General features: G+C 46.3%; 1 non-coding gene across 1 annotated transcript; it reads left to right on the top strand.

Annotated features, from left to right (window-relative positions):
- Positions 1-12,081: 12,081 nt before the first annotated feature.
- On the top strand, positions 12,082-12,156 carry TRNAS-AGA (transfer RNA serine (anticodon AGA)). The gene has a single exon. It is a non-coding gene; the product is annotated as a tRNA-Ser (tRNA).

Here is a 12,156-nt window from a genome sequence, read left to right as displayed (position 1 = left end):
CCCCCCCTTCCTCTCTGTCTCTCTCTTCCCCTCCCACAGCCAAGGCTCCATTAGAGCAAAGATGGCCCGGGCGCTGGGGATGGCTCCTTGGCCTCTGCCCCAGGTGCTAGAGTGGCTCTGGTCGTGGCAGAGCGACCCCCAGAGGGGCAGAGCATCGCCCCCTGGTGGGCAGAGCGTCGCCCAGTGCCGGGTGGATCCCGGTCGGGCGCATGCGGGAGTCTGTCTGACTGTCTCTCCCCGTTTCCAGCGTCAGAAAAAAAAAAAAAAAAAAAATTAAGTGTTGAGCCTGACCAGCGGATGGTATAATGGATAGAGCGTCAACCTGGGATGCTGAGGACCCAGGTTCAAAACTCAGAGATCGCCAGCTTGAAGCCCAAGGTCACTGGCTCAAGCAAGGGGTCACTGGCTCAGCTGTGGCCCCTCCATCAAGGAACATATGAGAAAGCAATCCATGAACTAAAGTGATGCAACTATATGTTGATGCCTCTCATCTCTCTCCCTGTCGGTCTGTCCCTCTCTCCCTAAAAATAAAAAAAATATTAAATGTTGATAGAGGTGTGAGAAATGAACAATCATATTTAGTATCAATAGGGATACCAATTAACACAGTCCCTTTAAAGCACAATTTGGCAGTAAGTATAACATCATTTGGCCATTTTACTTCTAGGGATGTATTTCACAGATATACTTATACCAGCATCGGAACACATGCGCAAAGATACACACTCCAACATCATTGTCCACCAGCTGGAAACTTTTTGAATAAATTGTCATTTAAAAAGGCACATAACAATACTAAAAAAATGTTAAAAGTAAGGTGAAAGAACAAGGTTGATTTAGATATATTAGCATGGGAAAAGAAAAAGATCCATAATAAACTGCTATGAGAAAAAAGAAGTTGCAGAACATAAAACAAAATTCTATTATATAAAGGGAAATTATACCCATATGTGTTAAAGCCCTTTTAAAAAAGTTTATATTTGTTGATTTGAGAGAACGGAAAGGGGGAGGGAAAGAGAGAACCACTGATTTGTTGTTGCATGTCTCACTTACTTATGTATTCATTGGCTGACTCTTGTATGTGTCCTGACCAGGCCTGCAGCCATAACCTTGGTATATTGGGACAACACTCTAACCAACTGAGCTACCCTGCCAGGGATGTATTAAAGTCTTGAAAGATAGAAAACAAAGTGTATAATGGCCAAAAGTTGTAGAGAAAATGAGAAATCATAGATGTTTTCATTTTCTATATTACTTTTTTTTCTGATACATAATCCCGTATTACCTCTAAAATTAAAAGGAAAAAAAACCCATAATCCCACAAGTAGCTGAAAAGAGAAAGAAAACAGTGCCTACCTGACAATCTGCTGGGGGGTGAAGTCTTCCAGGGGCGTCTCTGAGTAGGAGTCACTCACATGAAATACACTGACTGTTCCAATCCTCCCAGAGGGGAAGGAAACCGTCAGCCCCTTCCTGGGAGTCACCTTCACCACTCGGCCCATGGCCACTTCCCCCTTTTCAAGCCTGTGAGGACCTGGTAGGAGAAGGAACCTGATTCAGGGAAGAGTAAGTGAGCCGAGAAAGAAGCTGGAATGCTGACCGACACAGGCTGCGGAGGGTGGGAGCTGCCCAGACTTGGGGTATCTACACTGAATGGACCAGAACAATAATGAAGACCCAGAGTATCATGCCATGCAGTCAAGTATCCAGGGCCATGTGGTGGACAACCCTTTCTGAGACGTACAAAAATCAAGTGTGTAGGTAAAGGTGACGCAGGCCAGGGAATAAAGCTCCAAGAGGAAAATGGTTCCAAGAAAGCACCAAGCACACAAGTCTTTCTGACGACTCAAATACCGAAGGCACCCTTCGATCTGGGCAATAGCCGAAGACCGCTTCCCACTCCTTTCCACCCTCTCCCTACCCGATCGGGGACCACTTCATCTCACCTATGAGTGACAGACACAAGAAGGCCTTGGAGGAAGTTGGGCCAACCACGGTGGCCTTCAGGGCCTGGCCAATCTGGAACTTCTTATCTGGATGTTTCAGAACCTGGAAGGACAAGAAAACTCCTCTGATGTTTAAGGAAAGGTCTATCATTTATCCAAACCGCGTAGCATTTAAATCTCCATAGCAAGTATCTCCCAACCAGCCCTGACACACAGCAGACGTGGAGCCATGCTCAGGGAGCCTGGCTCTCCCCTCCAGGGACCTCGAGCATACTGACCTTGAAGCTAAGAGAAGTGAGCAACAGGGGAATTCTTCCCCGGATGTCTGGAGCCATATCCACCTCAAGCCATTTCTTAATCACATTGTACTGAGGGAAAAAAAAAATCAGGAGAAATAGAATGAGAGATAAGCATTTCTTCTTTTCTCTTCATTAAAACACAGCCTCTTGCCTGACCAGGAGGTGGCGCAGTGGATAGAGCGTCGGACTGGGATGCAGAGGACCCAGGTTCGAGACCCCAAGGTCGCCAGTTTTAGCGTGGGCTCATCTGGTTTGAGCAAAGCTCACCAGCTTGGACCCAAGGTCGCTGGCTTGAGCGAGGGGTTACTTGGTCTGCTGAAGGCACCGCGGTCAAGGCACATATGAGAAAGCAATCAATAAACAACTAATGTGTCCCAACGCACAACAAAAAACTAATGATTGATGCATTTCATCTCTCCTTTCCTGTCTGTCTGTGCCTGTCTATCCCTCTCTCTGACTCTGTTTCTGTAAAAAAAAAAAAAAAACACCAAAAAACAAAAAAACACAGCCTCTTCTAAATTCACAGGATATAAGGGTCCCTAATCCTATATTTTTCCAAGGGACAGGAATCCACCCCTACATCCTAATGCTCTTGCCCAACTTCCACTTCTCACAGGCTTCACTCAGGGTCTAGCTCAGAGCCTTTGCTAGCCCAGCCGGAAGTGCATTTCTTTTGGTGCTCAACTATTTAGGAGGCAAAAAAGACCTTAGAGAGGCTCTCAAGCGGCAGGGCCAGTCGGGCCAATCCCCTGACCCATGCAGCCTCCACCAAGCTCAGCTGTGCCCAGTGACTGTTAATCAGCTGCAGGGACCAACATCTTATCTCTGTCAATTTAGATGTTGACCTTTCACTGTTTACACAGCCTCCTACCCTAAACACACATCCTAATTTTTAAGTAAATTTAACAGAAAATCTATCTATCAATCAGCCATTATGCTCATGGCACGATAGTGATAAATAAAAGCCAGGCCCTGCCTTCAAGGAGATGACAGTCTACATCGAATAAGTCAAGTGAGTATGCAAATAGCTAGAGCAGCAGCAACATGGAGGAAATACAATATGCTATGGGAAAATATAGAAGAATTAGTAATAAGGGGGGATTATCTGTGCTGGACCCTGAATGTTTGTAGGCAATAGGAAGAGAGGACACTCCAGGCACAGATCAAAAGAAGATAACAGAGGAGGTTTTCAGTATGACTGGTACACCAGACTTGTGATTAGATTATAAAGAGCATTAAATACCTCTCTAAGGCATCTGGGTTTCTACACATCTATTGACAGCAAGAAATTAAAGGAACCAGGCCGCAGTGACATGGTCAGACAGATGCTATGGAAGAAGAATCTGACAGCAATGAAGGAGTTATTCTTCAAGATCAAGCCCAGGCCAACTAGCATAATTTTCACTGATCTCTTCCCTTTTCTGAACTCCCGTCCCACTTGGATTTAGAAGACACAGTCTGACACCCAATATGGTTTTGCACTGCATCTGAACTCTACGAAAGGCAAGAATCTAAAATCCAATACGGCATTTATTTTAAATTTTGCTCTATCATGTCTTTTTCTCCCCATGCTGTATAATTAATCTATAAACATGTTGAATTGTGAATTGCTTGCTAGCTGTTTCGTAAACTATAAATCTAGCTCTTTGGGCCCTGGCTGGTTGGTTCAGCGGTAGAGCATCGGCCTGGCATGCGGGGGACCCGGGTTTGATTCCCGGCCAGGGCACATAGGAGAAGCGCCCATTTGCTTCTCCACCCCCCTCCCCTGCTTCTTCTCTGTCTCTCTCTTCCCCTCCCGCAGCCAAGGCTCCATTGGAGCAAAGATGGCCCGGGTGCTGGGGGTGGCCCCTTGGCCTCTGCCCCAGGCGCTAGAGTGGGTCTGGTCATGGCAGAGCGACGCCCCGGAGGGGCAGAGCATCGCCCCCTGGTGGCCAGAGCGTCGCCCCTGGGGGGCGTGCCGGGTGGATCCCAGTTGGGCGCATGCGGGAGTCTGTCTGACTGTCTCTCCCCGTTTCCAGCTTCAGAAAAATACAAAAAAAAAACAAACAAAAAAAAAACAAAACAAATCTAGCTCTTTGATCAGACCAGAAAGCTTTCTAGGAGTGAGGCCTTATATTGTCTCCCCAAACCATCATGGCAGCAAACACAGAATCAAAGCCCAGTGCTAAGGGCCCTTGTCTCCAGCTTCTCCTTTCCTTCTGAGGAAAGGATGGCATCTCATTGCGAGACATGTATCACTCACCTTCTTAAAGAAGCAAGTCACGGTCTGACCAGCCTGGTAATGTTTAATCTTCTCCAAAGGGCTAACAGAGTGAGTGTCGAGAGCAGTGTGGCCATCCTTCTCCAGCTCACTGTTTGCAGGAAGGCAATGGTGAGAGTAACCAAACTCTGGATAAGCCTCTTGCTTAAAACCCCCCTCTGTTTCAAGTGGCCATGGACAGATTATATAGGACTCCCCAACTCATACACACCCTCCACACCTCCATTCCTCTTCCTAAAGGGGAAGGTTCACAACTCCTGCATGACAGCTCTTTTCCATTCACTTACCTAGGTATGAACAAGCTATAAGGTAGGTAGCCTACAATAACCTTTATAATTTCAAGAAACAAATTTATGTTACTTCCTTCATACTACTGTAGCTATTGCTTTACAGTTAGCAGAACTGCTTTCACAAATAATCTTTCACAGAATGTGACAACACTCTCATGTGTGAATTAGGCAGGGTAGATATTATTAAACTCATTCTACACTATTGAGCCAGGGCTCTGACTCAAAACTCTAGGGCTCTGCCCCCTATACTACCTTGCCATTATCACTTCCTTGACTCTATTTCTTAGAAAAGCAACAGAAGGATGTAGTCTGAAAGTTATCAGTCACAAATTACTTTAAAGAGTCACAGAACTCCCAACCCTCTAACACAGCCCAGCTAATGTTTCCATAGTTAGGATGAGAAAAAAAATGCATTCACTCAACAGGTGACATTGGAATGCCTGTTATGGGCTGAACTGTGTTGTTTCCCTCCCACCCTTCCAACTTCATATGTTGAAATACTGACACCCAGTAACTGAGAATGTGACTATATACGGAGACAGGGAATTTAATGAGGGAACTAAGTTAAAGTGAGGTCATTAAAGTAGGCCTTAATCCAACATGCCTAGTGCCTTTATCAGAGCTTAGGCTACACTCAGTAACAAAATAACCTGGTTAAAAAACAGGACTTGAGCCCTGGCCGGTTGGCTCAGCACTAGAGCGTCGGCCTGGCGTGCCGGGGACCCGGGTTCGATTCCCGGCCAGGGCACATAGGAGAAGCGCCCATTTGCTTCTCCACCCCCCCCTTCCTCTCTGTCTCTCTCTTCCCCTCCCGCAGCCGAGGCTCCATTGCAGCAGAGATGGCCCAGGCGCTGGGGATGGCTCCTTGGCCTCTGCCCCAGGCGCTAGAGTGGCTCTGGTCGCTGCTGAGCGACGCCCCAGAGGGGCAGGGCATTGCCCCCTGGTGGGCGGAGCCTCGCCCATGGTGGGCGTGCCAGGTGGATCCCGGTTGGGCACATGCGGGAGTCTGCCTGACTGTCTCTCCCCGTTTCCAGCTTCAGAAAAGAAAAGAAAAGAAAAGAAAAAAAAACAGGACTTGAATAGACATTTCCTCAAAGAAGATACAGAAGTGGCCAATAAGCATATGAATAGGTCCTCAACACCACTAATCCTCAGGGAAATGCAAATCAGAACCACAGTGAAGTATCACCTCACATTTGTAAGGATGGCCATTATCAAACACAGAAAATTTGAAAAAAAAGAAGAGTGTTGGTGAGGATATGGTAAAAAGGGAACCTTCCCTTGGATACTGCTAACAGGCCTGTAAAACAGTGCCACTGCTATAGAAAACAGTATGGAGGTTCCTCAAAAAATTACAAATATAACCAGCATACGACCCAGCACTCCTGCTTCAGGCAGACATCCAGAAGTACTGAAAAGAGGATTTCAATGTAATGTACAGCATCGGGAATGTAGTCAATAGTATTATAACACCTTGGTATGACAACAGATGGTAACTGGACTTATATTGTGATCGTGTCGTATGTGTAAAAATATCAAATCACTGTTGTACACCTGAAACTAATATAATGATGTTGGTCAACTATAAGTCAGCAAAAATGTATATTAAAAAAAGGACAATAGGGCCCTGGCCGGTTGGCTCAGCGGTAGAACGTCGGCCTGGCGTTCGGGGGACCCGGGTTCGATTCCCGGCCGGGGCACATAGGAGAAGCACCCATTTGCTTCTCCACCCCCCCTCCCCTCCTTCCTCTCTGTCTCTCTCTTCCCCTCCCGCAGCCAAGGCTCCATTGAAGCAAAGATGGCCCGGTTGCTGGAGATGGCTCCTTGGCCTCTGTCCCAGACGCTAGTGTGGCTCTGGTCGCGGCAGAGCAATGCCCCAGAGGGGCAGAGCATCGCCCCCTGGTGGGCAGAGCGTCACCCCTGGTGGGGGGGCGTGCCGGGTGGATCCCAGTCGGGCGCATGCGGGAGTCTGTCTGACTGTCTCTTCCCGTTTCCAGCTTAAGAAAAAAAAAAAAAAAAGGACAATAAGATCTCAAAGAGGCATCTGTGCACTCACATTCACAGCAAGCAGCCAAGATGTGGAAGCAACCTGAATGTCCATCAATGGATGAATGGATAAACGTGGTATAGACATACATGGAATATTATCCAGCCTTAAAGAGAAAGAAATCCTTATGCTACAATATGACTGAACCTTGAGAAGGTTATGCTAAGTGAAACTGGCCCCACTGGTCACAGAAGGGCTGTGCATGACCCCACTTACACCAGGCATCTACAGAGTCAAAGAAACAGTAAGGAGAATGATGGCCGCCAGAGGCAGACGGGGAGGGAGAAACAGTTGATCAATAGGTACAGACTCTTGGCCATGCAAGATGACAAAGTTCGAAAGATCTGTTATACAACAATGAATATAGTTGACAATTCTGTTAATATACACTTAAAAACTGCTAAATTTGTTTAACGTATTTTTATCACAATAAAACAGAAAAGGAGGAGATGAAGACAGACACAGATATAAGGAAAGACCATGTGAACACAAAGGAAGGAGACTGCCTTCCACAATTCAAAGCAAGAGGCCTCAGACCAACAAACCCTGCTGACACCTTAATCTAAGAGTTTGAGCCATCAGAATAGTGAGAAAATAGGTATCTGTTAAGCCCAAAACACACACATACACAATAGGCATGTGTTACCCTTTTCCTTTTTCCAAAATGATTTACAACTGCCTCTCTCAATAATAACTGCAAAAAAAGAGAAGGGTTGGCCTAATTGAATTAATGCTAGGAGAAAGCTCCCTGACCAGCAGGAATCCCAGAGATACATTAGAAGACCCAATTACTTCCTGCCCCTACAAAGAGTAACTGGGAGGAAGCGTCTTACCTTGAGTGACCACCAATAACCCTGAACCCAGCCTGCTCTACCACAGACAGCATTCTTTTTGTGCATGAGTTCTCCATATAGAGGTGTGGAATGAAAATATGACTGTATGCCTCAATAAATCAACACTTTCAATTAAATAAATGTTCTTCCTCCTGACTTCAAAATTTGTACTTAAAACACAAGGATTAGAGAAATATGGCCATAATTCTACTATTACATTTATACTATGTTTCTTGGGGGCCTTGATTAAAATAAGTAACTATAAAAAATAGGTGCAGGAGGAGGTGGAAGATGTGCTCGAGTTCATCTGTCCATCTTTCTGTTATTCTAACTACCATCTCTCACCTACTCCACAGGTGCACTGATTTCCTGACTTGCCCACGCTGCGACAGCCAAGTACCACCCCTCCGGTTCATACCAGTCTCCCGAGACAGGAGTAGACCAACAGCAGCAGTGTTAGCTAGTGAGACGGTTAAGAGACACTGAGGGTCGCAGCGGGTTTTCCCTTACAGTCTTCATCTATCCTTACCTTGAATAAACCTGACCGCAACCCTTAATTAAACAAGACATCATGACTCAGGGGTATAAAGATGCTGCATTAGGCCCTGGCCGGTTGGCTCAGCGGTAGAGCGTCGGCCTAGCGTGCGGAGGACCCGGGTTCGATTCCCGGCCAGGGCACACAGGAGAAGCGCCCATTTGCTTCTCCACCCCTCCGCCGCGCTTTCCTCTCTGTCTCTCTCTTCCCCTCCCGCAGCCAAGGCTCCATTGGAGCAAAGATGGCCCGGGCGCTGGGGATGGCTCTGTGGCCTCTACCTCAGGCGCTAGAGTGGCTCTGGTCGCAACATGGCGACGCCCAGGATGGGCAGAGCATCGCCCCCTGGTGGGGAGAGCATCGCCCCTGGTGGGCGTGCCGGGTGGATCCCGGTCGGGCGCATGCGGGAGTCTGTCTGACTGTCTCTCCCCGTTTCCAGCTTCAGAAAAATGAAAAAAAAAAAAAAAAAAAAGATGCTGCATTATAAAATGATTAATACGATGAGGTCTCCCCCCCCCCCCACAACAAGACTGGAAGGGGACACAATCAAACACTACAAAACTAAAGAAACCAGAAATTAAAAACATGAATGTGTGCTCCACCACATCTCATTGTTTAAGAACTAAAGGGCTTACTTTGAGGCTGCAAGAGTGTTGTTAGCATTTGGAACTTAACATTCCAGGAATATTTCCTTATCTCGGACATGAGCCTTCTCAGAAACATTCCACTTCCATTCTGGTACTTTCAGGACACGGACCAAACCTTACCTCCTTGAAAGTACCTTATGAGGTCCTTCCATAATAACTCTAGGCACAGAAAACCTAAATGGGCCCTGGCCGCTTGGCTCTGTGGTAGAGTGTTGGCCTGGAGTGCAGAAGTCCCGGGTTCGATTCCCGGCCAGGGCACACAGGAGAAGCGCCCATCTGCTTCTCCACCCCTCCCCCTCTCCTTCCTCCCTCTCTCTTCCCCTCCCACAGCCCCTCCAGCAGCTGAGGCTCCATTGGAGCAAAGATGGCCCGGGAGCTGGGGATGGCTCTGTGGCCTCTGCCTCAGGTGCTAGAGTGGCTCTGGTGGCAACATAGCGACGCCCCTATAGGCAGAGCATCGCCCTCTGGTGGGCAGAGTGTCGCCCTGGTGGGTGTGCCCGGTGGATCCCGGTCGGGCGCATGCGGGAGTCTGTCTAACTGTCTCTCCCTGTTTCCAGCTTCAGAAAGGAAAAAAAAAAAAAGAAAACCTAAATGTGGATGGAGCCTGGGCTGACTCTGCAGAGACACTCTCAGTCACGCACCGACCTTCACTCACTGATGGCCCAGCAAGTGTTTTTCTGTGTGTTTTGTTTGTTTTAATAGAGGAAGCAGAAAAAGGTAGGCTTAAGATCCTCTGAAAAAATGATCCCAGACAAACTGGACCCACCACTACATGAAACTGTTACTTACTTTTCTACCACCCAGAATTCCTCCTAGAACATTCCTCTGTAGAATCCACTAGGTCATGACCTAAAATGCCAGTCACCGAGCCGTAGCCTACACTCTAAGAACACGTACTCTTGGCTATGTGCTCTTATTTAGGGAACTGGGTTGACAGCAAAATTATTTCTTTTTGTTGCATGCCAACAAACAGAACTGCGATCAAGCCTTAAAACGATACTAAGGCCCTGAACACAGCTTTTACATTAATTTTCTTTTTTATTTATTTATTAATTTTAGAGACAGAAGAAGGGAGAGACAGACGGACAGAAACATCAATCTGTTCCTGTATGTGCCCTAACGACCAGAAATCAAATCGACAACCTCTGCACATGAGGACAATGCTCTAACCAACTGAGCTATCTGGCCAGGGCTACATTAATTTTCATATACTCCTGCAAACTAGCCATCTGAGAGCCAAATATCCCTACTAGAGAAATAAGTCAGCCTGGACAGACAAGCAAAGTAAGTCACAACACTGGTAAAATCGCGACTAGAACTCAGTTCTGGCCTCCGAAGTCCAGAGCTCTTGCCACGAGACCACATGACTGGAGCGCCCCTCACCTTGGCCACACACTCAGCTCCGGGATGGTTCGAACAAACCTGGGATGGCTTATTGGGAGAAACCTGGGGATACAAACAAGGTCAAATCATTTCTCTTTTTCTCTGGAACACCACAGTCTAGAAATCAGGTTCTTTCCCCACCAAATCGAGTTTAAAACCCCCTGCTGCACTGCCACACCGCCCCTGGTGACGTCAGGCCTGGGGTTCCCCTGTGCCTCTGCAGTACATGTTCAGGAGCTGATTCAGCTGATCTGACAGGACTGTCATATGAAACCCTGAAAATTTTCCTTATAGACTACATACTCTAACCCCTTCATTCTGAAAATTAAAAATTTGAGGTCTAGATAGAATAAATAACTTATTAAAGATCCCACAGTTAAGTTACTAATATTAATATGTAAGTTATTGACTAGACTTTGAAGTCTTTTTTTTTCTTTTTATTAAAGCAAGGATTTCTGTTAAAATAGCATATTTTAACAGGAATTACAGTAAATGAGTATAAGGTATAAGTAAGCTGTGCAGAGCAGGATGAATTATATGGTAACTACTGATGTATAAACTGAGCAACAGCTACATGACAGGCAGCCTGTTGCACATTACACACTAGTCCTCTCAGTCTGCACAATGACCCCACAAGGTAGTCACTACCATTACTCCACTTTACAAATTAGGAAAATAAAACTCAGAGAGTTAAGTAACTATTTACTTCATGGTCACATAACCTTAAATGGCAAATCTGGAACTAGGTCTGCCTCTAAACTGATGCTCTTGCCTGACCAGGCGGTGGCGCAGTGGATAGAGCGTCGAACTGAGATGCAGAGGACCCGGGTTCGAGACCCGAGGTTGCCAACTTGAGCGCAGGCTCATCTGGTTAGAGCAAAAACTCACCACCTTGGACCCAAGGTCGCTGGCTCGAGCAAGGGGTTACTCAGTCTGCTGTAGCCCCACGGTCAAGGCACATATGAGAAAGCATTCAATGAACAACTAAAGTGTCACAATGCACAACAAAAAACTAATGATTGATGCTTCTCATCTCTTCGTTCCTGTCTGTCTGTCCCTGTCTATCCCTCTCACTGACTCTGTCTCTGTAAATAAATAAATAAATAAATAAATAAATAAATAATAATCTGTAAACCGATGCTCTTAACTACTATACGCTAGACCAGGGGTAGTCAAACTTTTTATACCTACCGCCCACTTTTGTATCTGTTAGTAGTAAAATTTTCTAACCGCCTACCAGTTCCACAGTAATGGTCATTTATAAAGTAGGAAGTAACAGACACAAGCCATATATACGTGTGTGTAGGGGGGTACACACACATATACATAAACAAATGAAAGAAATGAAGGAAAAAGGGAAGCAAGAAAGAACATATACAAATTTAAGCAACCCAGGTATTTTGTTTAAAATAAAACCGAACTTTAACAAACCTCAATACTAAGAATTTCAAATTTCTCTTTTACAGACTTGCTGCTTTCTCTCTTTTCGATTTTCAGCTTTTTTGTTATTGTTGGCATCTTCTGCTTCTTTTTCCTTTCCATGGAGTCCTCTTCAGTAGAAATCTAAAGGAGGGAAAAGATCCCAGAGATTGAAAAGAAGCCATCCTGGCCTTTCCTTCCAATTTCAGGTCATCTGCCACCTTGCTCTGTTACTCCTCCACTCCACCCCACTCCCAAATGTTCCTTTAATTCCTACTTCAGTCCCAACTCTCCCATTCTGTCCCCAATACTCTTGTTGCATAAAGTCTGACCTTCATGTTCTCAAAAGCCCATTCTCTCCAGTGTTCTCCCTCCCATAATGTAGGACAGACACAGGGGTTCCCCAAAATAAGAAGCAATTTGGGGCCCTGGAGGTTGGCTCAGCGGTAGAGCGTCAGCCTAGAGTGCGGAGGACCCGGGTTCGATTCCCGGCCAGGGCA

This window comes from Saccopteryx bilineata, chromosome 7 (genome assembly GCF_036850765.1).
Source record: "Saccopteryx bilineata isolate mSacBil1 chromosome 7, mSacBil1_pri_phased_curated, whole genome shotgun sequence".
In the NCBI taxonomy this organism is placed as follows: domain Eukaryota; kingdom Metazoa; phylum Chordata; class Mammalia; order Chiroptera; family Emballonuridae; genus Saccopteryx; species Saccopteryx bilineata.
Note: the sequence above shows the minus strand (reverse complement) of the source record. Positions and strands in the feature narration are given on the sequence as shown.